At 45.4% G+C, this 13,439-nt stretch overlaps 1 long non-coding RNA gene across 1 annotated transcript in view; it reads left to right on the top strand.

The window, feature by feature from the left end:
* Window positions 1-13,439, top strand: part of LOC138286736 (uncharacterized) — a 230,882-nt gene that overhangs the window by 175,442 nt on the left and 42,001 nt on the right. The window lies entirely within an intron of this gene.

Here is a 13,439-nt window from a genome sequence, read left to right as displayed (position 1 = left end):
AGGAGAGATTGCTGAGCCCTTGGGGGATTATCGGACCTAGACTCAGCCAGTGGGTTGGACACTTCCCTGGAGTGGGATCTTTCATCTCCAGGGGAGTTTACAGAAGAAGCGGCCTCTTTCCATTCTGTGGTCAGGAAGGCGGCAAATTTCTTGGACCTTCCATTGCCGGCTGCTGAGGGTAAAACAAACATTTTGACCGAGGTCCTGCATCCTTCTTCAGTTTCAGCAGAACTCTTGCTTCCATTTAATGATGTTACGGAGCCTATATTGGAGGTTTGGAGGGAACCTGTGCCATCGCCAGCTGTGAACAGATCTGTTGGAAGTCGGTATAGGGTGGCTCCGGGGAATCTGGGATTTTTATCAAGGCATCCGACTCCAGAGAGTATAGTAGTCCAGGCCGCATGTTCTGCACCAGGCTCCTTCCCTGTTATTCCTTCGGACAGAGAATCCAAGAGAATGGAGCAGTCAGACAAAAATACTTTTTTCATCCTGCAGTATGGCCCTGAAAGCGGCAAATGCTACCTGTGTGTTAGCGAGATATGTGCACGCCCTGATGGACCTGGCTAAAGCTGTAGTTCCGGACTTACCGCAGGATATGCAGGGGCAGTTCGGTGAGCTCCTGTCAGACGCTTAAGCTGGGGGTAAGCAGATTATCCAGTCTGGTCTGGATTCTCCAGACTCAGTGGCCAGGGCGATGGTACCTCAATCGCTACCAGGAGGCATGTGTGGTTGAGGTCTTCTGGCTTTTCTACAGATGTCCAGACCACTCCATTGGACCTGCCTTTCAATGGAGAAAAGCTGTTTGGAGCCAAAGCTGACTCTGCCTTAGAGCGCTTCAAGGACAGTAGGGTCACAGCGAAGTCTTTGGGTCTGCAGGCTTCCACTTCTACCCCTTTCAGGTCCTTTCGGAGGTTCAGGGGGTTTGGGCATGGAGCTGTTTATCGTGGGAGACCCCAGTCCATAGTCCAACAGCCTGCCATCCTCCCAAATTGATCCTTTAGAGGGCGGGGGAGAGTTTGGACAAGATGGGCCACCCAGCAGCACCCTGCATCATCCTCTTCCTCTGGGGGACAGCAACAAGGGAAGCAGCCCTAGTTTTCTACCCATTTTGAGTCACACTTCTCCTGTAGGGGGAAGGTTACGTCTTTTTCTCCGCGAGTGGGAGTTAGCCACATCAGGCTCCTGGGTTCTAAATATTGTGGGGAAAGGTTATGCCCTTCCTTTCAGGAGTTTCCTCCTCCCGTCCCTCCCCATCCTTCGTTTTGTTCAGAAGACCATCTCCTCTTGTTGCAGCAGGAGGTTCAAATTCTGTTATCAAAAGGCGTAGTGGAGTTGGTTCCAGAGCAGGAAAGGGGTCAGGGTTGTTATTCAAGATATTCCCTGATCCCCAAGAAGGATGGTCGATTGAGACCTATCCTGGATCTGAGGATTATGAATTGGTTCCTCAAGCAGGAGAAATTCAAGATGCTGACTCTAGGGCAGGTGCTTCTGGCGTTGAACAAAGAGGATTGCATGGTGTCTGTCGACTTGCAGGATGCTTACTTTCATGTCCCTATTCTCAAGTCGCACAGGAAGTATCTCCGGTTTGTGGTGGGGTCGCAACACTACCAGTTTGCGGTCCTTCCGTTTGGTCTTACTTCAGCACCTCGAGTCTTCACAAAGGTGATGGCAGTGGTTGCAGCAAGTCTCAGGAGGAAGGGAATATCGGTATTCCCTTACCTGAACGATTGGTTGATCAAAGCCAAGTCTCCAGTGCTCGTGCTGCATCACTTGCAAATGACAACTCAGTTATTGTTCAGTCTGGGCTTTTCGATAAACATGCCCAAGTCTCACCTGGAGCCCTCTCAGCGCCTCCTGTTCATAGGGGCAGTACTGGATACAACATTTATTTGGGCCTATCCTCCGCCTCAGCGGAATCAGGACATTCAGGCGTTGATTCCAATGTTTCAAAATGGAGCGGTTGTTCCAGTCCACAAGGTCCTGTGCCTGCTCGGTCTGTTCGCTTCTAGCATTCTGTTGGTCAGCCATGCATGCTGGCACATGAGGGCTCTTCAGTGGTGCCTCCGCAGGCAGTGGTTTCAACACAAAGGGGATCTCGAGGAGTGGATAACGATCTCCAGAGACGCTGCAGTGGATCTACGATGGTGGGCTGTGGACGACAACCTTTCCCAAGGAAGGCCGTTTTCACTACTGTCTCCGGTGACTACGGTCATAACGGATGCTTCCACTCTAGGGTGGGGAGTTCATCTGGGGGACCTGGAGATCAAAGGTCTTTGGTCTCCAGTGGAACAGACTTTTCATATCAATCTGTTAGAATTGCTGGCGATACGTCTGGCTCTCAAGGCCTTCCTCCCGTCCCTTCGTGTTCAGTCAGTTCAATTGTTGACGGACAATACTACTGCGATGTGGTACATCAACAAGCAGGGAGGAGTAGGGTCGTACCTTCTCTGCAGAGAGGCTCTACGGCTCTGGTCTTGGGCCCAGGACCATCAGATTTGCTTGGTACCAATTCATCTGGCTGGAGTTCTCAACGTATGTGCAGACAGTCTCAGTCGGCATTTCTCGGCCGATCACGAGTGGCGTCTCCATCCGGACCTGGTCCTTCACATCTTTTGGATGTGGGGTTTTCTGCAGATAGACCTATTTGCCACGTGGGAGAACACGCACTGCCCATCGTTCTGCAGCCTCCAGTATCCAGTGCAAGGAGCTTTGGGGGATGTGTTTCAGATGTCTTGGTGCAACCAGTTGCTTTACACATTTCCCCCCATACCCTTGATTCCTGGGGTTCTGCGGAAGATTCGCCAAGATCGGGTTCAAGTCATTTTAATAGCTCCGGATTGGCTGAGAAGGGTGTGGTACACGGACCTTCTCCAACTCTCACTGTGTCCTCCGCTCCATCTCCCTCTCGGAGCAGATCTCCTCTCGCAGTTGCAGGGGCAGGTTCTACACCCCCACCTCCAGAGCCTGCACCTAAATGCCTGGAGATTGAACGGGGCAATCTGAGTTCTTTCTGTCTCCCACCAGAGGTAGCAGATGTTATTTTATCGGCCAGGCGACACTCCACAAAGACTGTTTATGCTGGCAGGTGGGCAAAATTCATGGCTTGGTGTGGAGGGAAACAAATTGATCCCTTGAGAGCCCATCTGTCTGATGTTCTGTTGTTTGCTTTAACTTTAGCACAGAAGGGTTGTGCAGTTGCGACTGTCTAAGGCTATTTGTCGGCACTGTCAGTCTTTCTTTGCCTTCCGGATCAACCTTCCTTGTTCAAATCACCATTGTTGTTAGGTTCTTGAAAGGTTTAACAAATAAATTTCCTCCCACTCCGTTTCATATGCCTCCGTGGGATTTAAATCTGGTTTTGACTTTTTTAATGGGTTTGCCGTTTGAACCCATGTATTCTTATCCTTTAAGATTATTGGTCTTTAAGACAGTTTTCCTTATAGCTATTACGTTTGCTAGGCGTGTGAGTGAGCTTCAGGCCCTTAGTGTCAAACCTCCCTTTACATCATTCTTTGCTGACAAAGTGGTGCTCAAAACCAGGGCAGCTTCCCTTCTTAAAGTTGTCACTCCTTTCCATATGGGGCAGTCTATTACCCTTTCATCTTTCTACCCTCCTCCTCATCCTTCAAAAGAGGAAGAAAGACTCCATCGCTTGGACCCCCAGAGGGCTCTCAGGTTCTTTATTGAGAAAACAAAGGACTTTCGGTTGGATGACCAACTCTTTGTTGGATATGTGGGAAAGAGGAAGGGCAGAGCTGTCCATAAAAGAACTATATCCAGGTGGGTCATTCTTTGCATTAAGATCTGTTATTCATTAGCAAAGAAGATTCCTCCTGAGGGTATTAGAGCTCATTCTACCAGGGCTAAGGCTGCCACTTCAGCTTTGGCTAGGGGTGTGCAGTGGTAGATATTTGTAAAGCAGCAACTTGGGCTTCCCTTCATACTTTTGCGAAGCACTACTGCTTAGATTCGGAAGTCAGAAGGGATGCCCATTTTGCACGTTCTGTGTTACAGGATTTCTTGGTGTGACTAGTCAGGCACCCACCTCCGAGTACAGTACTGCTTTGGGACTCTATTCATAAGGTGAGGAATCCACAGTTAGCTGTATCCATCAGAAGAACAACTTACTTACCTTTGGTAACGCTTTTTCTGGTGGATACACTAGCTACCTGTGGATTCCTCACAGTCCCACCCTCCTCCCTGTTGCCGGTCTGGTCATATCAAGACTTTTGTATTATAAGTGTATATATGTTTTGATTAATTTCTATATAAATAATTGTTGTACTTATTTTTCATCAGTATGGTTATCTGTATGTATTTATTTGGGCTATCATGAGGTCGGTTTTTACCTGTTCGCCTCAAAGGCACGTAAAAAATGGTGAAACTGACATCAGCACGCCGGCGAGGACCTCTTATTGCGACAGTGAAGTCAGACAGAGTTGCATGCGGAGCCGGGCAATTGTGACGTCCTCGTCGACATGGAGAGCTGGGAAGAAGATTTTCCATTGAATGCTGGCGCATTGGGAGAATTCATAAGGTGAGGAATCCACAGGTAGCTAGTGTATCCACCAGAAAAAGCGTTACCGAAGGTAAGTAACTTGTTCATCAGGGCCGTCAGGCTGGCTCAGATGTTTAGTATCAATTGAAGAGGGTTTCATGATACTCACAGATAACAGTCATAGTTACATGGGAGGCAAGCATGGGCGCCAATACAAAAAAATGTCAGTGGTAGAGGAAGTGACATCAAACACCCTTTGATCTCTGATGACAACACAGAGTTGATTGCCTGTCCCATTGTTCATTCCTCAATGCCCTGTAATTCACTGCTAAGAACTTATGTAAGGGAAAGCAGTATAAACTACCGGAAAATGGGTGCAGAAATTGGGATACCAAAAGACAGATCGGAGTCGAAAGAACAACAGGGAAAGAGAATGGGCTATCTGTTTCAATTCCAGAGCAATGCTTTTAAGTCCACATTGACATAGGCCCTCCTTCTGGTTTGAAATACCATCTCCCACCTGAAGATGCCACCAGAGATACTGTGGTAGGTTCTTGTTTTTAGTATGATGTTTGCTCGGTGAGTATGTTATCTCTTTCACATGTACTGTTAACTGGTGTGGATTGTAGTAGTGCATTCAGTCCTTTCGGTAGTGCTTAGGACCACATGCACAGTTTTTAGGGACAGTAAGGGAAGATATCAAATTTTGTTAGCAGGAACATTGCAGTAGTGTAAATGAGTGATATAGGGTACTGTAGTAAGGGGAGAGAAGTAGAAATGGCAGCTTTGACCTGTGATCTCTAACAGAATGTTACAGCAGTGTAGGAACAGATGAAAACAGGAAATAGCAGCAGCATCAGCACCAATGAAGAGTGCCTCCATGTTTATGGAGAGTTTCCAAAAGAGGACTTAGGATAACCTGATGGAACTACAGCACTGCCCATGTATATTTCTGAGTAACTCGGATTCTGGGGTAACATTTGACTCCCAGGATGGGCATAGAGGGGCAGAAGACACTGTGACATCATCCGGTTCATTTCCTTTAAATGCTGCATCATGGTGGGTGAACCAGATGAAGTAAGAGGGGAGTCCATAAAATGCAGAGGGAACAATAGGAGCTGCAAACAGATCTGCTCTTTTTTGTGAGCAGGAGCACAAAATAATAATTTGTTCTTTTGTCATCTGACCTTGCACATACAGGCTTTAAATCAGTGCTATGCAATTAACTAAGGACAATTATAGATGCTCATAACCAGTGACCTCTAGGACTCTACTCTAGATGTCCCCGAATAGGGTTCTCAACCTACTGCGCTATCCTATGGGGATATCTATTATTTTCTGAACTTTGCCAGTTTTCCTCTTTCCTTAGAAGAAAGAATATATTTTAATGCGGCTTCTCGTCTACTTTTGATTGTTTTCACGCTGTGTGCCTCAGTTTTTACAGCTTTAATTGGGAACTTGCTGAGACACAAATGCATTTATTTTATCTCTTCTGTGCAGCTCCCATACCCTTGGGCAAATCCGTTTGGTAAACTTTGTTCAGTAATGCAAGTCAGCTTCACAGTTATCAGCTGGGATTTTTTTTTTTCACATTTTGTCCAGCACTTCAGTTAACTTTTTTCTTGCACAGGCAGTGGAAACATTGCACACCTAGCATTTTGGAAGAAAAAGACTTCCATGACAAAAACCAAATAGGTGAGGCGAGGCGATAGGCAGAATTCTCCTGCTTTATGCTATTTCGTTCTGAGTGCAAAATGGATCACAGGGCAGCCAATGGAACTTGTACGAATCACTCTGTGGGACCTGAGAGAGAACAGATGGCATCAGGAGACATGTAGGCAATAGGCCTGGACATCAGGCAGCTTAAGAATGCTTCCCAGGCTTCTAATCGTTAAGTCAGAACTTAAACATAGTACGATCTATGGATGTCTTTTGTATGATTGCTTATTTTTCCTATTCTTTATTGGCTTTTTTCTGAGCTTAAAAAGTACAAGAAGGATTTATCTGATGCATCAAACTTATCTCTGTAACTTTTCATGAACTTAGAAGTCAGTGATTTGGGTTGAGGATATTTATTGTAGGCACACACGTCTTTGGTAGTGAAAACGCATAATATCAGCATCGATTTAGTTATAATCTGAACACATTCTACCAAATTCACAACATGTAATAATATCATTTACACAAAGAAATAGCGGGGTGTAGCAATTTCTATCTGAATGTTGTTGATTGCATCGCATATGGGCTTCTTGGGAGTTCCTGTGATATAACCAATCTGAATAACACCGTGACTATGCCAGTCTTATTCATCTAAGGCTACTGAAGAGTCAGCTATACTACCGAACTGCTGACTCAGAGGATAGACATTTTACTCGCTGGGATCATATCTTTATTACTACAGTGGCCTGCTGTTTACCACACTTAAGAAACCTCAGCCTTCTGAAATATCCTGTGATCCTCATCTTTGGCCTAATGTGCTCACCACATTGCCTACGACATGGAGTCCTTAAATTAGCTGCCACTGAAACAACCCATCAAGTTTATTACGTGTTGCATGTTCACTGAGCAGTCTATGAGGTTGCATCCAAATACCGTACAGTCATCATCCAATGCTTCTAGGCTTAAGGTCAGAGTCTCATAACCTGCTGGCTATGCGCCAGCTTACGTGCAAATGATGTGAGGTTCGATCCCAGTACCACCACACACCCATCTATTGGAACTTACTCCCTGTCAGCCTTTGATTAGAACTAGGCCGCTTGAAGCTCAGAAGGGCACTGAAGCCCACCATGTTCCTCTCTCAACACATGGCCCTCATGGAACCTTTTTGGTTTCTGTTTGTACCTTGATGCTCTGAAGCAGCCACAAGGCAGTGTGATCACTAAACTAAGAACTAAGTATACGGTTAGTATTTTTTTTAACATGTTTATTTTTAAGTTTTGCTATACAACAAATAAACATCATACATATCCAAATAGGATAGTCAAATGTTTCTAATATAGAAATGCAATGGTTGAATACAATGCAATGGTTGAATTCACCATCATACACATCTGCAGAGGGGATTTGGCAAGAGCTGGGTGCTCCATTCAAGCTCGAGAGGGCCCCCCCACCACATTTTTTCCCAGCATGACCATCAGTCTATCTGGGTTTTCCCCACTCTGTCCACATGTGTGGTTGAGGGCATGGTCAGTGAGGCCTGGACCTTCCCTGGTGTGGTCAGTTTGTGTATCATTTCGGCCCATGCCTGACAGTCCTCTTCTAGCTTATCATCAGTCCTGACCTCTCTTTTTTTCCTCTCCTCTGCTAGGAACCATTCAGATATATCTTGTGTCCACATGCTTATGGTGGGACCCGCGGGAGACAACCATTAGATAGCCACCCTATTCATTGCTAAGACTAATCCAAGTAATGCTGGTCTGTATCGCATCTTTCTATTCTTGAGCCATGTAAATGAGTTTAAGAGACAATGCCAATTGCTGACCTCCAAGTGTATGTGTCCAACTTTCTGGAGGCAGCTCACTAGCCCTCTCCAATGTGCTTCTATGTGTACACTATTCCATAGTAGGTGTAAAAAATTAGCCCAACCCCCATTCCACAGCTAGGAGATGCACTGGATCTTCTGGGTATATACCCTTCAGTCATAATGGCGAGAGGTATGCGCAGAAGTGCTGTAACTTAAAGCGGGTGTTGCTGGACACTCCCTGTACCACGGCATGTGCTGTGCCCCACGTCTTGTCCATCAAAGCCTCTGGAGGGTCTCCATCCCACTTTTACCTCACAGGAAACTCCTTCCACTCTCTATTGTTCATTAGGGCCACATGCAAGTGGGACACCCTGTGCCTGGAGGACCCCAGTGTCCAAAATCACCACTAACATGTGCAATCTGCCCCGGTGTATTGGGAAAACATGTCCAGTTTTTACTAGCCATTTTTGCGAACTTGGCGAACTGCAAAAATTGCCCTGGACCCACTCAGAAACAGAATTGGGTTTCTTGAAAATTAATTCAGCGGTCCCCGATACAAATCTCTGAGCATGCGGAAACCTTCCTCTCCCCATGCCGCCATAGTCACGCTCTTAGAAGGGTCTGAGCCACCAAATGGGCAGCTGCCAGGAAAACGGTGGTCTATGCATCACAGGTTTTAGCGCTCTCTCCCAAGCCACATCACCTGCCAACCAACATGGGGCTTTGATCATCGAGCTATAAACCCTCAGGTACTTCGGCAACTGCTCCGCTAGTGGGAGACCCGTTAGTTACTGCTTTGCCAAGTTTTCGTCATCAGCACACCAGCTAGTTGTGCTGCCAGGTGGTATAATTTCATATCCGGAAGGCCAAGCACCTCCATCCTCCATGTTCAGCTTAAGTACACTGAAGCTGAGACTGCTCCATTTTCCAGCCCGTATGAAAGTAACTAGGAGGCTGTCCAGCTTCTTGAACGTGTTGTTTCTTATCTCATGTGTTCTATAGCGCATACGAGCACCTAGAAAGAACCATCATTTTTGTGATCAAACATGGTTAGTGTTTGATAGTTTTATTAGCTGATTGTGCTCATTCTCGGTCAATACGTATTACCATTATACAATCTCGAAATTCCAATAAAGATTGTTTAAATGGAAATTTATATTTACTTCTCATTTGAGTCAAAGGTTGTTTGAGCCCCTTCCACCTCAGTCTACATCAGCTCTTCGGGCAAAGTCATAGGCATGATTCTGGCCCTCCAAGGCTGTTTTGGTAACCTATGTGGTGCCTTATAATGCAGCTCCTATGTGGGAGTCCAGTAAAATAAAATGAATAAAAGAAAGCAATAAAAAGCAACATGACTCCTAGAGGAAAAACAAGACATAAAAGAGTATCGTGGATTACTTAATAGCATGGAAATAATGTCCTGCAGCGTGCTCCAACATTCCACGATTTGGAGGCTACCGCATCTCTACCTGAGTGAGCTTCAAAGACAAACGGACCAATGCCTGCTTCAGACAAAATCAATTTGAACCATCAAGCCAAAGAAGGGCTAGAAACAGGGTCAAAGGTAGAACAAAGGAGATAAGTAATTGACTGGAAGGTGACAATTTGAGTTAAGAAGTTAAGACATGACATTTCATAGATTCTTTAACTGTTTACCACACACAGTTTTTGGTCTCCTAGAGAGGCTAGGAAAGAAGGCTGTCTAGATGCAGATTTCGTTCTACACATGAGAAAAGTAACTCCTTCAGAAGTCAGGTAGCAACCTGCAAGGTACAATGCATGAACATCTACTCACTAGTCTGGCTACCCAATGGAAGTAATTGTGTCGGAATTGCCTTCTTAATGTTGCAAATCTTTTGGATTTGTAAAAATAGGGAAGCTACGATGAAGTCAATGGCCCAAGAGCCCAAGAGGTCATCTGATTTGAAGGATGAAGGTCTAATTTGTTGTGGTTGATTACAAACCCATTGTCCTGGAGAAGAGGAGTTGTCAGATTTAGTTGATGTTTTAAGATGAGGTGATCTCGATACAATTGGTTTTCTCACAGCTTGGTGAACCAACAAGGAGCTCATGCAAGTCCAAGTGGGAATGCTAAAAACTTGTAGGCTGTCTGCCTTCATTCACATTGATGGAAGGTGCGATGAGGGAAAACTGATACTGCTATATAGGCATCTGTGAGATCCATCCAGACCATATTATCACCTACTTTTAGGAGGTCTCTTAGAAGATAGATTCCTTCCATCTTGAAATTTCTGTAGATGGTCAAAGTGTTGAAGTCCTTGAGACTTACGGCCTCATTACAAGTTTGGCGGTCCCACTGCAGGATTGCCATAGTCACAGGGAGGATGCCACCGCCATGACTGTGGCACCCCCCTGACCTATTACAACGTTCCCGCCGGTTTGACTGGTGGGAACATTGCAATAGAGTGTTCCTGCCAGTCATACAAGCATGGACAGTGCTATGAGATAGCACTCAGCTCTCTTAAAGGAGCTAAGTGTTATCCTGCTATACAGAGGGTGCCTACCAGCACCCTCGAAATGCGCACTGTCTGCAAAGCAGACAATGTGCATTCCGAAGGTGCTGGGCAGGGGCAGTGCAGTGGCCCCCCTGTGGCTGCCAGCACACCCTCACCACCAGCCTTTCCATGTCAGTGAAACCGCCATGGAAAGGATGGTAGTAAGGGGAGTTATAATCAGCCAGGCAGCGCAGAGTTCAGCGCTGCCCTGGCTGAGTACAATTTTGACCGCTGTCGTGCCATCGGGAACCATGTTCCTGGTGGGGACGGTGGTCCCCGAGCCAGGGTTGTAATTGGGCGGATGGACCGCCCCTAGTGCGGCGGTCCAACCATCAACGCAAGTGTGGTGGTCCTAGGACTGCCACACTCATGATGAGGTCCTAAATACCTGTTGGAAACCTGTGCCCTTTTTATCAACCTGGGGAACGTCTATTTCTGAATCAGTGGAGACATTTTCCGGTCTATAAAAGTCTATTTTTGTGTTGAAAAAAGGATATGTTTTCGAGCGTTTCCCTGGATGGGAATGGAACAAATTTAAAGTTAATCCCAAAGTCTTATGTGCTCCCAATCGTGAAAACAATTATGAATTGGCACCCATAGGCCTAGAAGGGAAGAAGATTGGTAGGTTACTTTGAAAGGAAGATTTAGCTGAACTTCAGCCAACTCCTCCGAGTGGGAAACAGCCTCTGTAACCTAGACCTATGGATGGGAGGAAAGGGTTGCCGCTTTGGGTGTCATTCCAAGACCTTCTGCATCAAGTGTTTCCTCTGTAAGTAGCCCGGTAAGATGAATGGCTGGCAGAATGGCCACGCCTCTGCCAGCCCTGGTGAAAAGGTGGGTTTGAAAAACCTTTTTAAAGGCAGCTTGGCACTTGTCAAGTGATATATATTTACTAATGAATTAAACCACCTCCTTCATAAAAGGGTCCCCAAATAATGGTTCTCCAGCAGAAGAACCTGCCTCTCTTGGTGCCAGCTTGCAGAGACTGGAGTCTATTAGTATAAAGCTAAACCTACAGAGTTCTGAAGACAGGGTTCAGTTGGCATTTCCCAGGATTCAAATGTCTCGCTGGACCCAATCTGCAAGAACTTCCAGGTTAATATTGGTGCCTTAACCATTGGCCATAAAGGCTAAATCCAGGATCTTGGAAAGCGAGCCCGACAAACCAAAACATTTTTCTTGGCACACCTTCCAAGATCTGGCAATACCCTTTTAGGGTCCCTAATAAACCTGCCCAAAAATGTGGTCAATATAGGGTGTATGTCCTATGTCATTGTCAGTTAGCTCTGGAAGGTAGTTCTTGGGCATGAAATGTATTATGTACTTTTTTTGGAAAAGCCTTTCAGAATCTGCTTTGGATATTTGCAGCCGATCTTGGGGAAGGAATCCTCTAATAAGAGCAGGGATAGGCAATTTCTTCATAATCAAAATGTTTTGAAGCAGAGAGGGGGTAACTGGGAATTGCATGTTCCCTCTCTTGAGTCTGAATCCTCCTGCGTTTTCTTTTTTGAAGTTGTACACCAAGAGCTTTCATTATCCTTGCCTGAGGCACCAGAATCTAAATCTTTACCACAGTTGACTGTGGCAACTATTGCATTGTCTGACAACTCCTCATCATCACCAAGAGCATTGAGGAAAGTATTTAAATATGCCTTTCCTAAGGTTTTGAGGGAATCTGTTTTTGATAGGGGCTTTTTGCTCTTCCGGAGTATGCTCCTTCAATTCCAAACAGGTAATTCGGAAGGGGAGTCAGGAAGGAAGGATAGTAATGTTTTGATTTCACGACCCATAGGGTCCAGAAATGCTGAAATGATCTCTTGGACATACTTCTGCAAAACCTGGTTCGAAGCAGATGTATCAGGACAAATAATGAAGTCTGCAGCATTCATTATTAGCAGACAAAATGACAACTATGGTACAGATATTACTTTGTGACATCTCTGGTATTAAAAATACTTGATCTGGCATTCTCAATTAAAGCCCTAATTGGATCACTCAAGACATTAACCCTTTAATTATATATGGAGCCACTCATCACTGCCACAGTAGAACTGTATAACTAGAATGGGGTGTAGACTATGATACTGGTACCCAACAGAAAAAAACTGATCCCACAGCTTATGAGCCGAAATCAATTACTGTTGCAACCCTGCAATCTAGTATAAACCAGGCCATCTCATTGAAATAAAAGATGTGCAGAAAGGGTTACATAGAAGAATAGAAAAACCTGGGATTTCTTAAGATCCTCCTTAAGGGGAATGATTAAATCAGAAGATGTGGACAGAAGAGGGACTGCTGCCTCAGTAGTTCTGAAGAGTGATGGGCAAAAAGACAGGACTTCTAGGATTGCGACCTGAAAGAGGTGGAATATAGAGTGGCAGACACCGTCATATGAATTCAGGTCACAGATTGGAGTAGAGGCTGGCCGCATGAAGGGAACATGAGCACTGGCACTGGAGTCCAAATGAAACCCAAATATGGCCTGACCAGTGGAGAGCCCAAATAGCAAGCAAGAAGACACAATGCCACGAGACAAGGTCTGCATGCTGCATGTTACTTTCAATTGTTGAAAGAAAAAGAATTAAGTAGTAATGACACAAAAAAATACCACAGTATTAAAAGAAAGGGGTTACTTAACATAGCTGCTGAGTAGCAAAGAAGAGGAGGTACTTATGTGCTCAAGAGTTTTTATATGTAAGCTTAAGTGCTGATTGGCTACAGACTATTGGCCTCATGGGGCTCATAGTTGTTCTCTTTTTATTATAGACAATGTGTCGTAAGATGTTTTACTGTAATCTGCTGCTGTGGATAGGGTGGAGAAGAGACTGCATAATCCGTAGGCTCTGTCCCTGCCATAGAATCCTGGGGAGTCAATGAAACAAACGTCATGTGATTGGATGTCTGATCATTCCTCAAATTAGCAGAACTCAGTTGTTCGTAGCTTTACAGATAACACACTGGG

This window comes from Pleurodeles waltl, chromosome 3_2, assembly GCF_031143425.1.
Source record: "Pleurodeles waltl isolate 20211129_DDA chromosome 3_2, aPleWal1.hap1.20221129, whole genome shotgun sequence".
In the NCBI taxonomy this organism is placed as follows: domain Eukaryota; kingdom Metazoa; phylum Chordata; class Amphibia; order Caudata; family Salamandridae; genus Pleurodeles; species Pleurodeles waltl.
The sequence above is the reverse complement of the archived record's forward strand: the minus strand, read 5'-3'. Positions and strand labels throughout refer to the sequence as shown.